General features: G+C 35.0%; 1 protein-coding gene across 2 annotated transcripts in view; it reads right to left on the reverse strand.

The window, feature by feature from the left end:
* The window catches only part of ANGPT1 (angiopoietin 1), a 154067-nt gene that overhangs the window by 132702 nt on the left and 9248 nt on the right, over positions 1-12117 (reverse strand). The window contains exon 1 of one of the 2 annotated variants that reach the window (XM_072924934.1): positions 11463-11571. The exons of the other annotated variant lie outside the window; for it this stretch is intronic. The gene's annotated coding sequence lies outside the window, so the exon portion shown is untranslated. Of the gene's footprint in view, positions 1-11462; positions 11572-12117 lie in introns of those variants that run through there. 2 annotated transcript variants of the gene reach the window in all.

Raw genomic sequence — 12117 nt, forward strand, 5'->3', positions numbered from 1 at the left:
TTTCCTTTCACAGATAACTGTGAATAATAGATCCTGATAAAACTGAAACATGATTTTAAAATCTTAGAACATTCCTGAAACTACCTGAATAATTGAGCAATAACATGAAAATTACCTACAATGAATGACCAAAGGAAAAACATATTAATGAGGAAATAAAACTATGCCATAACTGAGACACTTAAATAGATAGATCATAGACTATCAATTTATAATAAATAAAAAGAGTACAAGAAAGAAAGAAAAAAGATTATTAGGTAGTGATATAAATGTTGAAAATCAAAGGTAATCCATGTATGGCCCAAAAAATAAATGCATTTTTGCAGTTTTTCATAAATATTTTGTATGAAGATTGTGGAGGAAGATGGCTATTTAGCATCTAGAAATGGAAGGTCCCATCATCAAACATCATATTTATTAGTTGAAGTTTAAAAAACTTTAAAAAATTAGAGAGAGGACTGTACAACTTTTCTCTCATTCTATATAAACAAGTGCAGAAAGTGCTACTGGTTATGATTGAAAGTACAGAGTCCTAAACTGACAACAAACTAAAAGCAACCAGCATATTTTACTTTGAAAATAGTAGGCAAAAAAAAAAATCAGGACAAGATTTTTCAATGTAAAATTACTTCCCTTCCTATCTTTAAAATCTAGTTTCCTCTTCAACTACCAATTTGCAGGCTATTAAGCAGAGGTATTTAGGGTCAGTGTGTGTTCATTTCTTGCTGCTCTATAACCTTTTGATATGTAAATTAGGAAATTCAAGATTTCAATCACTTTATTATTTCCACCAAATCTGATAGATTGAAAATAGTTTTTAATGACAAAAGAAACTCCTGTTTTAGTTTTGCTACTAGGAGCTATACTTTGCCCTCAAAGCAAAAGAGTTAGTATTAGTAAGGTGAATACATGTAAATTGTTACTGCTTTCATCAGAATTATTGTTATATCTCATTTTTCATTATCACTAGGTAAAAAGAAAGATACATTTTCTAACAGGATAGTTGAACAGCACACTCTGACATATTATTTGTAATTACTTTAATATCATACCCACTTTCAACCAACCCAGCCTTGTTGAAGAAAGATTTCTTTTCACATTTGTAATGCAGTTAGCTAATGTTCTTTCTGAAATCACTATAAGGAGATTCTGTGACAATAAACAATAAAAAAAATGTGGTAAAATTATTCTTCCAAAATATATTTTAAGTCTGTCAAAATTGCAGATGCTTTCAGTTTCTTTCAATATTCTTCATTTACCGAACATGTGAATTCCTAAGTGGGACAGAACCCTTTTTGAATCATATTCCTCAAGACAATGTGCTCAAGTAATGTTAATTAGTTAATGATGCCAAACTTTCTTTGGAGCATGTGTTGAAATAAGAGTAAATGTAAATTTTTCCGCCTCTCCCAGGTATGGTGAGTATCCGAAAGAAAAAATGACATCTCCAGAATTAGACTACCTCCAGATGAAAGCTGATCTTTAGTAACTCTCAAAATCACCTTTGCTAGTAGAATCACTAATTCGAAGTGTATTTATCTCTCCCAGGTTCACTTCTCAGCATAGCTCTTTGTATCAAGGAACCTAATTATGTTTGGAGGTCCTCAAATCTAGCTGCCTTTTTCTACATCCTTTAGGGTGTTGCCCAAAGAAGGGGTCTTGCAGCTGGCTAGGAATCTCTTGGGCAAAAAATGTAAAACATAAAAGTAGAAAACAAATTAAAAACAAGCATTCATTGAAGTTAGTGACAATTTAATTTGAAAATATGCTTGGAACCATATGTTCAAAATTATGTGTACATATGCAAAAGAAAACAATGCCCATTCTGCTTCTAGTTACATTTTGTTGATCTCAGCAATGATGTACAAATCTACAGTAAACAGAAACAGAACAAGAGCAGTGAATATTACACTAAGCAGAACTAGAAAGAGTGAAAATAATAAAAATCAAACTAATATTATTATTCCATTGGCCTGATAGCATAAAGAAGGCTATATAAATATAGATAATCCCTCAACTCCACATAAAATATTATTTTACTGTTGCAAAAAATATTTGAGGTATTGCTAGTAGACTTGTTAATTTTTTTTAGTTAAAATGTAGTCTACAATTTTTCAGACATAATAACATTGTTCCTTGAAACTTTCTTATCATTCCTTCTTCCTACCAAAAAATTTGTATGTTTTCTACTCAACAGTTCAATAATGTCTTCACTACTGACATTCCTTACATTTTTACCAAACCTGCTTGTTCTTATGCAATTTTATGTATTTTAATAAATTGTTCTCTTACATGCTATGCAAGAGAGATGACAGCAGCTTGCCCTAACAGGCTGAAACTTCTAACCTAGAGGACATTTGAAAACCTGTAAGCCAAACCAAAGTATGCTATTCAAATATTTATGTGAAAACAGCTTTTCTAAGACCTTCAGTAGAAGACGTGAACATATATAAAGAATCAGGTTAAATAGCACACAGAATAGTAAATTTGGAAATATGCACATAATAGCAACATATAAAACACACTGCTTTGGCTGGTGTGTCTGAAAAGTCACACTGTGTGGGCTCAGGCAAATAAGTGGCAACATGGATTCACTGATTTAAAAAATCGATTAAATATCCATATTTCCATAGTTGTTTGTTCTGCAATGAATGATACTTTGCCTGTGATAAAAAATATAGATCATAAAGCAGTAGAAGAGTGTTGAAAAATTTGATCCAAAACTTCATGTAGAGACTAACCCTTTTAAAAATGCTCATACTATGTAGACATTTTGCAACAAAGTCATCTCTCTTATTCACAGTAATAGAACCATAAAATTATTTAGGCTGGAAAAAAACTTTAAGACCATCAAGTCCAGCAATTAACCCAGCACTGCCAAGTCTGCCAATAAACCATGTCCCCTGTTTTAAAGACCTTCAGGGATGGTGACTCAACCACTTCCCAAAACCAACTGCTCTAACTACTAAAGTGATAATAATATTTTTATTGTCCTTTACAGCAGTAGCCAGATTAACTTCTAGCTGTGCTTTGGCCCTTCTAATTCTCTCCATACAGAACCTCATGACATCATTGTAGCACTCCTGAGTGTCCTGGCCCTTCTTCCATAGGTCAGAATCCCTCCTTCCTTAGTTCCAGCCAAACCTCTCTGTTCAGCCATGCCTCGTCTTTCTGTATGTGTCACTTGGCAAACAGAAAGAGATGTGAAATGTTTTGGTGTTTCCATGCATGGGTGTTGTTGAGGATTCATTGCTGGACCACAGCACTTCTCCTTTGCACATCAGGTTGTGTGACCAGGGCTGGTCTCTTCAGAAATACAAAAAACAGCCACTTTAGAGGTTGAGTGAAAAAAGGAGATAGCATGGATGCGTGCAGGAGGTCTGACCAGTTTAATTTTCATTCCAATAAAATAGTCAAATTCATCAAGGAGACATCAAGATGCATTAAAAATGAGGTTTAGTGTAAATATGAGAATCCAGAAGACTACCTGATTTAGATCAAAACCATTCCAATAACCTCAGCTGAGCAGCATAGATTTACACCAGCTGTGAAATTAGCCCACAAAACCCAAATTTTTTTGGACAGCAGTGGGAGGAGTAACCTGAGAGAAGTTGGATATTCACCCATCTGTATTATTAGTATGGAGTATTTTGATAGCTATGATATAAAAACTGGAACTACCTCAGGTCTTGATTCATTGTTGGCTGTACTTAGGTTTCTGAAATGCCTAAAGGTATATCAGCTTGTAAGTTGTGTGCCTTGGGTTTTCCAATGGGTAATAATAAGAAAATGACTGCCATCTCTAAGCTTTCTGGGTGTTATGAAGCTGTATTCACTGACATGTCTAAAATGTGTTGGGATCCTGAACACAAAAAGTTGTAGAAGTCTGATCAATTGTTGCCATTCTTTAAAAAAGGAATGCAAGACTGTAAAGCAACCACAGAACCTCTGTCAATATTGAGAGAGCTATAACAGGTATATGCATGGAACTTACAGCAGTAACACTGCTTCTTTCATAGGGACAGAAATTTAACCAGCGGAGTTAGATATGCAGTCTTGATGGCACTTAAATTGCTTGAGTTCTGCCTTTGACATCACTACAGCTGGTATTTCTATAGCTAGAATCTTTATTTATATCAGAAAATGTAAGTAAACCATTTCCAGTAATCTGAAATATAATCACTACAGTATTTTCTTCTCAAGTTTGTAATTAATTTTGTAAACTTTGCTTAAAGCTTAAAATCCTGTGAATGTTTATTGCAATGAAACTTCATTTGTGTTAAAAAAGGAGGTGTTCTTGCTCCACTATGTTGCATTTAATGCATATTATTTAGCTGTCAGAAATTGTGAAGGACAAGTGATTTTTATGTACATTCTGTAATTAAAAGAAATACTGAAAAATTGCATTACTTGCGTCCATGTAGTAAAACTATAGAATAATTTCTGGATTTAAGAACTGGGAAAACTATTTTATTCCATGGACAAAGATATCCCAAGCAATGGCAATGACAGACAAATTTTGTTTGGAAACTACAACTTTGATAAACAAATTTTCAAAAAGCACTACACAAAAGGATGACAAACTTTAATTTCCTTGAGTTGTTATCAAAGATATTATGAGCTGAAAAATATTAGCAGGTTAAAAATTCAAGCAGAGAGGTCATTTATGGGGAGGGACACTCAAGTAGCCCTTATAATTTTTTGTAAATTTTGTCTGTTGAACTTCACATTAAGAATTTTTATCTCGGTGTGCTACAGTGTAGAAGCACAAAACTAAAGAGTATGTGGGCTTGGTGACTGGTATATGGAATTAAAAGACATCTTTGTCATAAGAAGCCAGAGGGATGACATAAAACCTTACCAAACAAGACATACAGGCTCCAGCAAGTTCAGGAACAAAAGCGCCCCTGATTTTCAGGGCATCTCTGCCCAGAGAAATTGTGGCTGCCCCATCCCTGGAAGGCCAGGTTGGGTGGGACTTTGTGCAAACTGGTCTAGTAGAAGATGTACCTGACTGTGGCTGTGGGGCTGGAAATAGATGGTCTTTAAGGTTCTTTCCAACATCAACAATTCTATGATTCTAATATCCAGATATGAATTTCCAGTATATCACTAAACAAAACAGTGGAATTTTATCCTGTGTTCAATTTATATAACCAGCATACTTCTACAAAGTGATTGCCTTAGGGCTAACTTGGGTGAGAGTAGAATCAGATTCTGGTATTATCTTGGTATATGAAGGAGAAGCCTAAATGTAATATTTGTGTACAGCCACAGTACATAGATGTATTTTCTAGCAAGAAAAGGGATGCACTGTTTTGGTGTCCTCCTGTTTATATGAAAACAGTTGCTTTGGCCTGTTCCTTTTTTTTTTTTTTTCTTTCTTGAAGATAGAAAGAATATGCATGTGGAATGTTGTTGATGTAGAAAAGATCATGCAAACTGTCCCCACTGAACTAGAGGCATCTGAGTTCAAAGAGAACTATTTGTAACTTTTCTTCCAATGCCCTTGGTTTTAGTTTAATTAAGAAAAATAACTTTTAGCTGGCTAATTTAGCTCATATGAAAGGAAAAAAATATCAATTTGCTGATTTTATCAGCAGGAAAATGTTTTCCAGTGATGCTTCTTTCAGTTCTTGAAAAAATTCAAATTTTTAAAAGAAAATGAAGATTAGTATATAAACAAATAGATTAAAAATAGAAGAATTACATTATTTAACTAAGAATTCTAGCCTGGAATTCTTGGCTGGAAACCACAGCATTTTGGTTTACAGTTGCTCTGTGCCATGAGGCTGTTGTTACCTGAGGTCTCAAGGCCTCAGACTGGAGAGTCTCTATTTTAAGAGTCTGGAGAATTTTCTATTTTAAGGTATATTGAAAAAAAAAAAAAATCCACCCTAAACCATTTCCTGATTGACTTCAGCAAAAAAAAAACCACAAAAAATGATTCAAATGTCCATTAGATGCCAGATAGAATTCAAGACTAGGTTTAAATTAAGAAAATCTGCCTGCTTATTTTGAGTGCTTCTGTTTCAACAATTATCTAAGTTCCTCTTTGGTGTTTTAAAGGACTGACAAGAAAAAGAGTGAAAAAATGTATGCGAAGTTGCTTTTATGTTCTTTTTGACATGAAATAAAAAGGAAATACTGAAAATATCTCTAAAAAATTATTCTTATGAGATGTACCTCATTACCCCCTTTCGGGCCTGGAGAGTACTTGGAGTAGGCTGTATGCATACTAAAAGTTGGACAATGAATCCTGTCCTAAAGTGAACAAAAATATCTCAGCTTGCCTTCTTCTCATAGGCTGGACTTGAATTCCCTTCTTTTAGCTACTGTAGATTGATATTCAGTGGACTGTTCCACTGATGCCAGTGACTATATTATTTCTGACTTATGTTGTTGTTCCAGGGCTTTCTAAAGGTATTTGTTTGGTTGGTTTTTTCATTATTATAAAACTTCCACTGCTCACAAATTTTGTTGGTATCTTTCTAGGCATGTGGAGGAATGAACTGGTTGGGGATAGAGACCATGCTATCATTTCATATCTTAATGGGGTACCCCACAAATTCATGTTGACACAATGCAATGATTGTAGAGCATATTGTGAGGAAGTACATCATCCATTTTTTTGCCTCTGCTTTTCTATAAATAACAGACTTCAGTCTCCGTGGGTGCCAGGCTACTGTTTTGCAACATACCACTCCAACCCTTTAAAATTCCTCCTGACCATCTGGGAATTTCCTGTTCTGCCAAACAGATTTGCCTGGATAGTGCTGGGGTCTGTCTGTCTCTTACTAGAGAGCAATCCCCTTATGTTAGGGCAGAAACCTTTTCATGTAGGTGAACCCAGACAGCTGGTACCAAAAGGTAGAGCTGGAACTTCTGCCACTTCTGAAAGTGACAAGAGAAGGAGAAAGGAAGTAGTCAGCCAAAGCTGGGTGAGCCTGAGGTTGGCAAAACCCTTTTCAGAAGGGAAATTGAGCTTTTTCCTGCTGATTCACTGTGAGCAGCATCAGGCCAAGCTCCACATGAATACATTAACATCATATTCCAAGTGAGAGTCAAGACCCTTTTTTCAGTTTCTAATCCTCTTGAGTCTTTTTAATGATAATACTTTGGGTTTGTGGATTGTGTTGAAAACCTCCTTTGAGTTTATGTTCCCACAGAAAATTGGTAGTTTTTCTAACTGACTTTTTGGTAAGATCTCATGATAACAACACCTGGAAAATATCAGCAATGCCAGGCTAAGCTTAAGAGAAGAAAAACCAAACTTAATATCCATTATGATAGAAATAACACTGAGTAACTCTGATTTAGGATGTCTTAAATATAAAGCTTGTCTTGCATTATGAGTAGTATTCTAAAAATAGTCTTGCTTCAGCTTTCTTACAGCATTTCTGAATGATTTTGCTATGGAAGTGAAAGCATGACAGCAGTCAAAACCATACTAATAAAACTAATATTGAGCTGTCATCTTGAAACTTAAGAATAATGAAAATGGGAAATATTCCCTAAAAAACATTTTCAGTGTCCCATCCAGATGAGTCATAGCCCAGAGAAATAATAAAGACAAAACCAAACAGGACTAATTTTAGTGATGAACAACCAGAGTTTTGATCATGATTTCAGGAGCTTTGTATGATTTTGGTAGGAAAATAATGCATAAAACTGTTGAAGTAGTCTTTAAAAATTCACATGAAAAGAGATGTCATACTTGGTACATCTTTTATGGATCAAGAATTAATGTCTTCTCTTCATGCCCATAACGGTGCAACAAAAACATTTTCAGTCTTGCTCAATTCTGCTTCCAGGAAATACCCCAGGAGTGAGTGGCCAAATTACTAGATGTTTCCAAGATGTGTGGGAGTACTAAATCCTGGGTCAAGGAAACTTTTTTACTTTTCATTTTTTCCCTCCTATTTCTAGGGTTCATAAGGCAGGTTTTTTTGTGGGAGCTATTAAGGTAGAACATAACTTACGGGTTTAGCACTAAAGAAATACAATCACTAATCCTAGCTTTAGAAACTTAATTCTTGACAGTTCTTTTATTTCAGTCTGTGTTTAATTTTATAACTATTTTTACTGTTGGTACATTCATTTCACCTTAAAAGTCAATATATGAATACATTGAATAAACAATTAAATACTAAATTTATTCCTGTTCTGTATAGTGGCTGGTACAGCATGTGCCATAATGGTTATCATGCAATGGAAAAAAAAATAAAAAAGGGTATTTAATGACAAATGTTTCCTTAGATAAGCCTTGCAAGGAATTCTCCTTTTTTTTTAACTTTTGTGTCAATGTGATAACACTCCAATTATGAAGTTAAAACAATTTATTTTACTGGGTTAAAGCTTGCTTCATAAATATTCATATGCCTCATTCATAATCCACATTTGAGGACCCTTGGCTCATTTGAGGTCCAGTTCTTAGATCTTGCAAAATTTAAAGCTGGCAAATTTGGGCAAATGCCTTTCCAGTATTCCTGACCTCTAGCACATCACCTTGGACATAAACTGTCCAAGGTGCTCGCTTGATGCTACATTGTTTCTTCACTTAATGGTATAAGCAGCAAACACAAAGACTACTTCTGAGGTTATCATTGATAGCTGCAAAGGCATTCCTGGTGAAAAAGTGACACATTAGTTACAACCTGTAATGCCCCACATGGCATTTGAGCTTCATTCAGCATTTCAGAATGGGATGCATTTTAGATATACCTTGATAACCAGCAAAATTTGGAGAATTTCTGGTTTCCTCAGTAAAACATGCTGCTGAGCATCTTCTCTTACTCACTCCTATATGCTTAAGTTTAGAAAAATAATTTTATCATTTAAAAAAAGGAAGATTTTATTTTGAATATGATGAGTTTTTCTTCAGTAAGCTGTCCTACTGCTGAAATACACAGTATTATGACATTTCTAGAGCCACATACCTGTAGACAGTTTACATCTGCATTTTTTTGGGACATTTTACTGAACACAGTGCTGTATACCAAAGTAATTTCTCAGTCTTTTCTGTCACGTCAGAACAAGGTAGCTGATTGTGTGTACTTGGTACCTTGTGTGATATGTTGGTACCTTGACAGTCACAAATTTGTGGATTTTATCATTTACCCTTCCTAGTAATTTTTAATCAAATCATCTATCAACCTCAAATCAACAGACTTCTTGCTCTAAAGCACCACCCTCATCTCCCACCTTATATTTAGCCTTTTCAATTTCTCTCTCTGGGTCCCTTACACTTTCCCTGAGCTGACCCTCCCTAGACTAAGGGTCCACAGTTAGAAATTGGGTCATCAAGAAGATCAAGACTTTTTTTTTTTCCAAATCATTATTGAATTAATTTTGCTGTAATCATCATTTACCTTTAACAGTAATCTTGTGGTACATGGCAAACTCCTCTTCTCTTGTGTGCCTCTGCAAATACAGTTGTCTTGCTTATGCTTCCCTGCATAAAACTTTGGTATTGTAACAGGTACAAATAGTTCTTTTAACAACTGACATGAAGGCAGAAGCTTTGATGGTTATGCTGTGGGATATCATGCCATTAAGAGGTCAATGATGTTAGAGGAATATACAAAAGAACATTTATTGCATCAGCGAGAATTCTTAGAAAAGCCAAGAGATCAAACTGGATCATTCAAGAAAAATGTGAAGAGAAACAACCTTAATCATCGCCTCTGTATTTCACAGGCTAAAGTGATAAAGAATTGTGCAGTCCATATCTCCTCCACACAAAAATAGTAACACAGAAAAACCTTCCAGCAGAGCATTGATGGCCTTTCCCATTGACAGAAGTGACGCAGGAAAGATAGGTGGCCCTTGACCATTTATCTCTACTGTGGTAAATCACACACAGAGTGAAGTATGAAGTTTTAGCCAAGGAACAAAGGGGAATAGTTCATTCAGGAAGAGATTAGGTCATTGCTTTGAGCAATTTTCCTTCTAAGCAGATCCTCAAAATTCCAGGCACAGCACCAAAGGCATTGTGGTTTGGGGGCTTCCCATTACTGTGTTGATCTGCTGATGTGGCCAACAAGGCTACTGGAATTTCCTGATGAATTAAGACTGGGAAGGGTAACTATAATACACAAATAAATATACTTAAATGATAGAGCCAGTGATTCTAAATCCTCATTTCTGTTACTTTTATCTGCATATGAATGCCCAATTTTTGAAAGGCTGCAGGAGTCTTCTTTGAGTTCTTTGGTGTTGCAAGAGAATTAAGGGAAACAGATTTTGTATGAAGCATTTCTCTGAGATTTCAGAAATATCGAGTAATTTCTACACAGGATTTTAAATTTAAATATATATATATATTTTTAGGAGTTGTAGTCTGATAGTGATATAATTATTTGAAGATCCTTGCCTTTTTGAGACACAAATGCGCGACTCATAAGTGAGAAGAGAAAGAAATGTAAGTGACCCTATGATTCACCCTCACTGTTACCCACACACTGAACTGATGGCAGAGTTTTAAAGAAAAGATTTATTTAATACCGTTTTCTTTACTTCAAAATACGTCTACATGAGAACTAAAATTTCCAGAAAATAAATTTTACTAAAGCTGGTCAAAGCTGAATATGAAAGTGAAAATCAGCACTGTTAAACAGAACCATGGGTGTTTTAATACAAACTCAAGCATTCATTCAATAGATAGAAAAAGAAAACAAAAAAAAAATTCATTCAACAACAACTAAGTTATTTTTTCCCAATTCTGCACTGTGCAAGACCATATTTGCAGGCAATAGATTCCAAAAGAAAAATACACTTTTATAAACATAGGCTGACAACTTTAAAGCATTCATAAATATGATCCAGAGGGCAAGCAAGTCCACAACAATCCTGAAGATAAATATAAATGCATCTCTAGAGATTGTACTAGGACTTCTCCTTTGATTTTTGCAGGTATTTAAAACATATTCTCGGGATTTTAAATCAATTAAAGGTGAAAAATTAAAATACATCTCAAAATATTAAATTTACATACCAAGAATCAGATTTTTTTTTTTTCACCTACAATCAGGACATTGAAAGAAAGTCACTTTAAAGAATGAATGGCCTTTGGTAATGACTCAAAGTTTGCTGCACATTTAAAGTAGTGGGCAGGAGCACTCACCGGTCTCAAACTCAGTGCTTTTCTCTTTGAAATCTTGTAAATTCCTTCTGCAGTTTTAGGTTGGTGGATCACAGATCAGGAAACTAAAAGTCTGTCCTGCTCTGACCTGCTAACAGTGTTATCCCTAAGACTTAAATTTTGTAACTTAAATAGGCCCTTTCTGCATACAGAAGGCATTTAAGGGAAGTTCAGATGTGAAAGAAGGAAGGATCAAGTCTATAAATGGCACATCAGCCTGCAGCAGAAATAATTTTTAGATTCAAAACTGATTAGCACCAATCTGATAATCTGTGTTCTAGTGTGAAAGAAGCCATGCTGTCAAAACTAGACAAATTACCTTCTAAGGTTGTCTGCTCATACTCCAAATTTTCTCCCGCATTTCTCTAGTCTTGCTTCGATTTCATCCTGGGAAGAATGCCCAGAGTTTATCCTATCTCTACTGTAATCTCTCAAGCTTCCTTGGTACAAGAGGAGGAGAAAGAATACCAGTACTCAAATTCTCAGGCAGAACAGAATCAGAAGATTCGGCTAACTGGATCAAGTGAATTTTTGTTGTTTCCATACATTCCTATGTCAGAAGGAATGCCTTGTACCTCTATTTGCAACAAGAGAACTAGAGACAACATGACAAATGGCAAGAATTTAAAAATAATAATCCCCAGAAGAAGAGATGAAGAATTATAGCTATACACCTCTGATTTTCAATTAAAGCAGCAGATGTCATGAATGTACAGAGCAGAAACAGGTTTGTCTTGCAACACAGGCACATTTAAGGACAGAAACATGCCTGGGATGGGGAGAACAAAAATCCAATACTTTTTCCAGAATATATGAAAATTCCTGCTTCATATACATTCTGGAAGGGACAAAAGAAATGTGCTTTTGTAAAATGTTTTCTCAGCAATACAGCTGGGGAATTGTTCACACAGAATAAATGCATGTACAACAAGCAAGATTTCATCTTGCTACCAATTTTTTTTTTTTAAGCCAAC

This window comes from Taeniopygia guttata, chromosome 2, assembly GCF_048771995.1.
Source record: "Taeniopygia guttata chromosome 2, bTaeGut7.mat, whole genome shotgun sequence".
Classification (NCBI taxonomy): Eukaryota; Metazoa; Chordata; class Aves; order Passeriformes; family Estrildidae; genus Taeniopygia; species Taeniopygia guttata.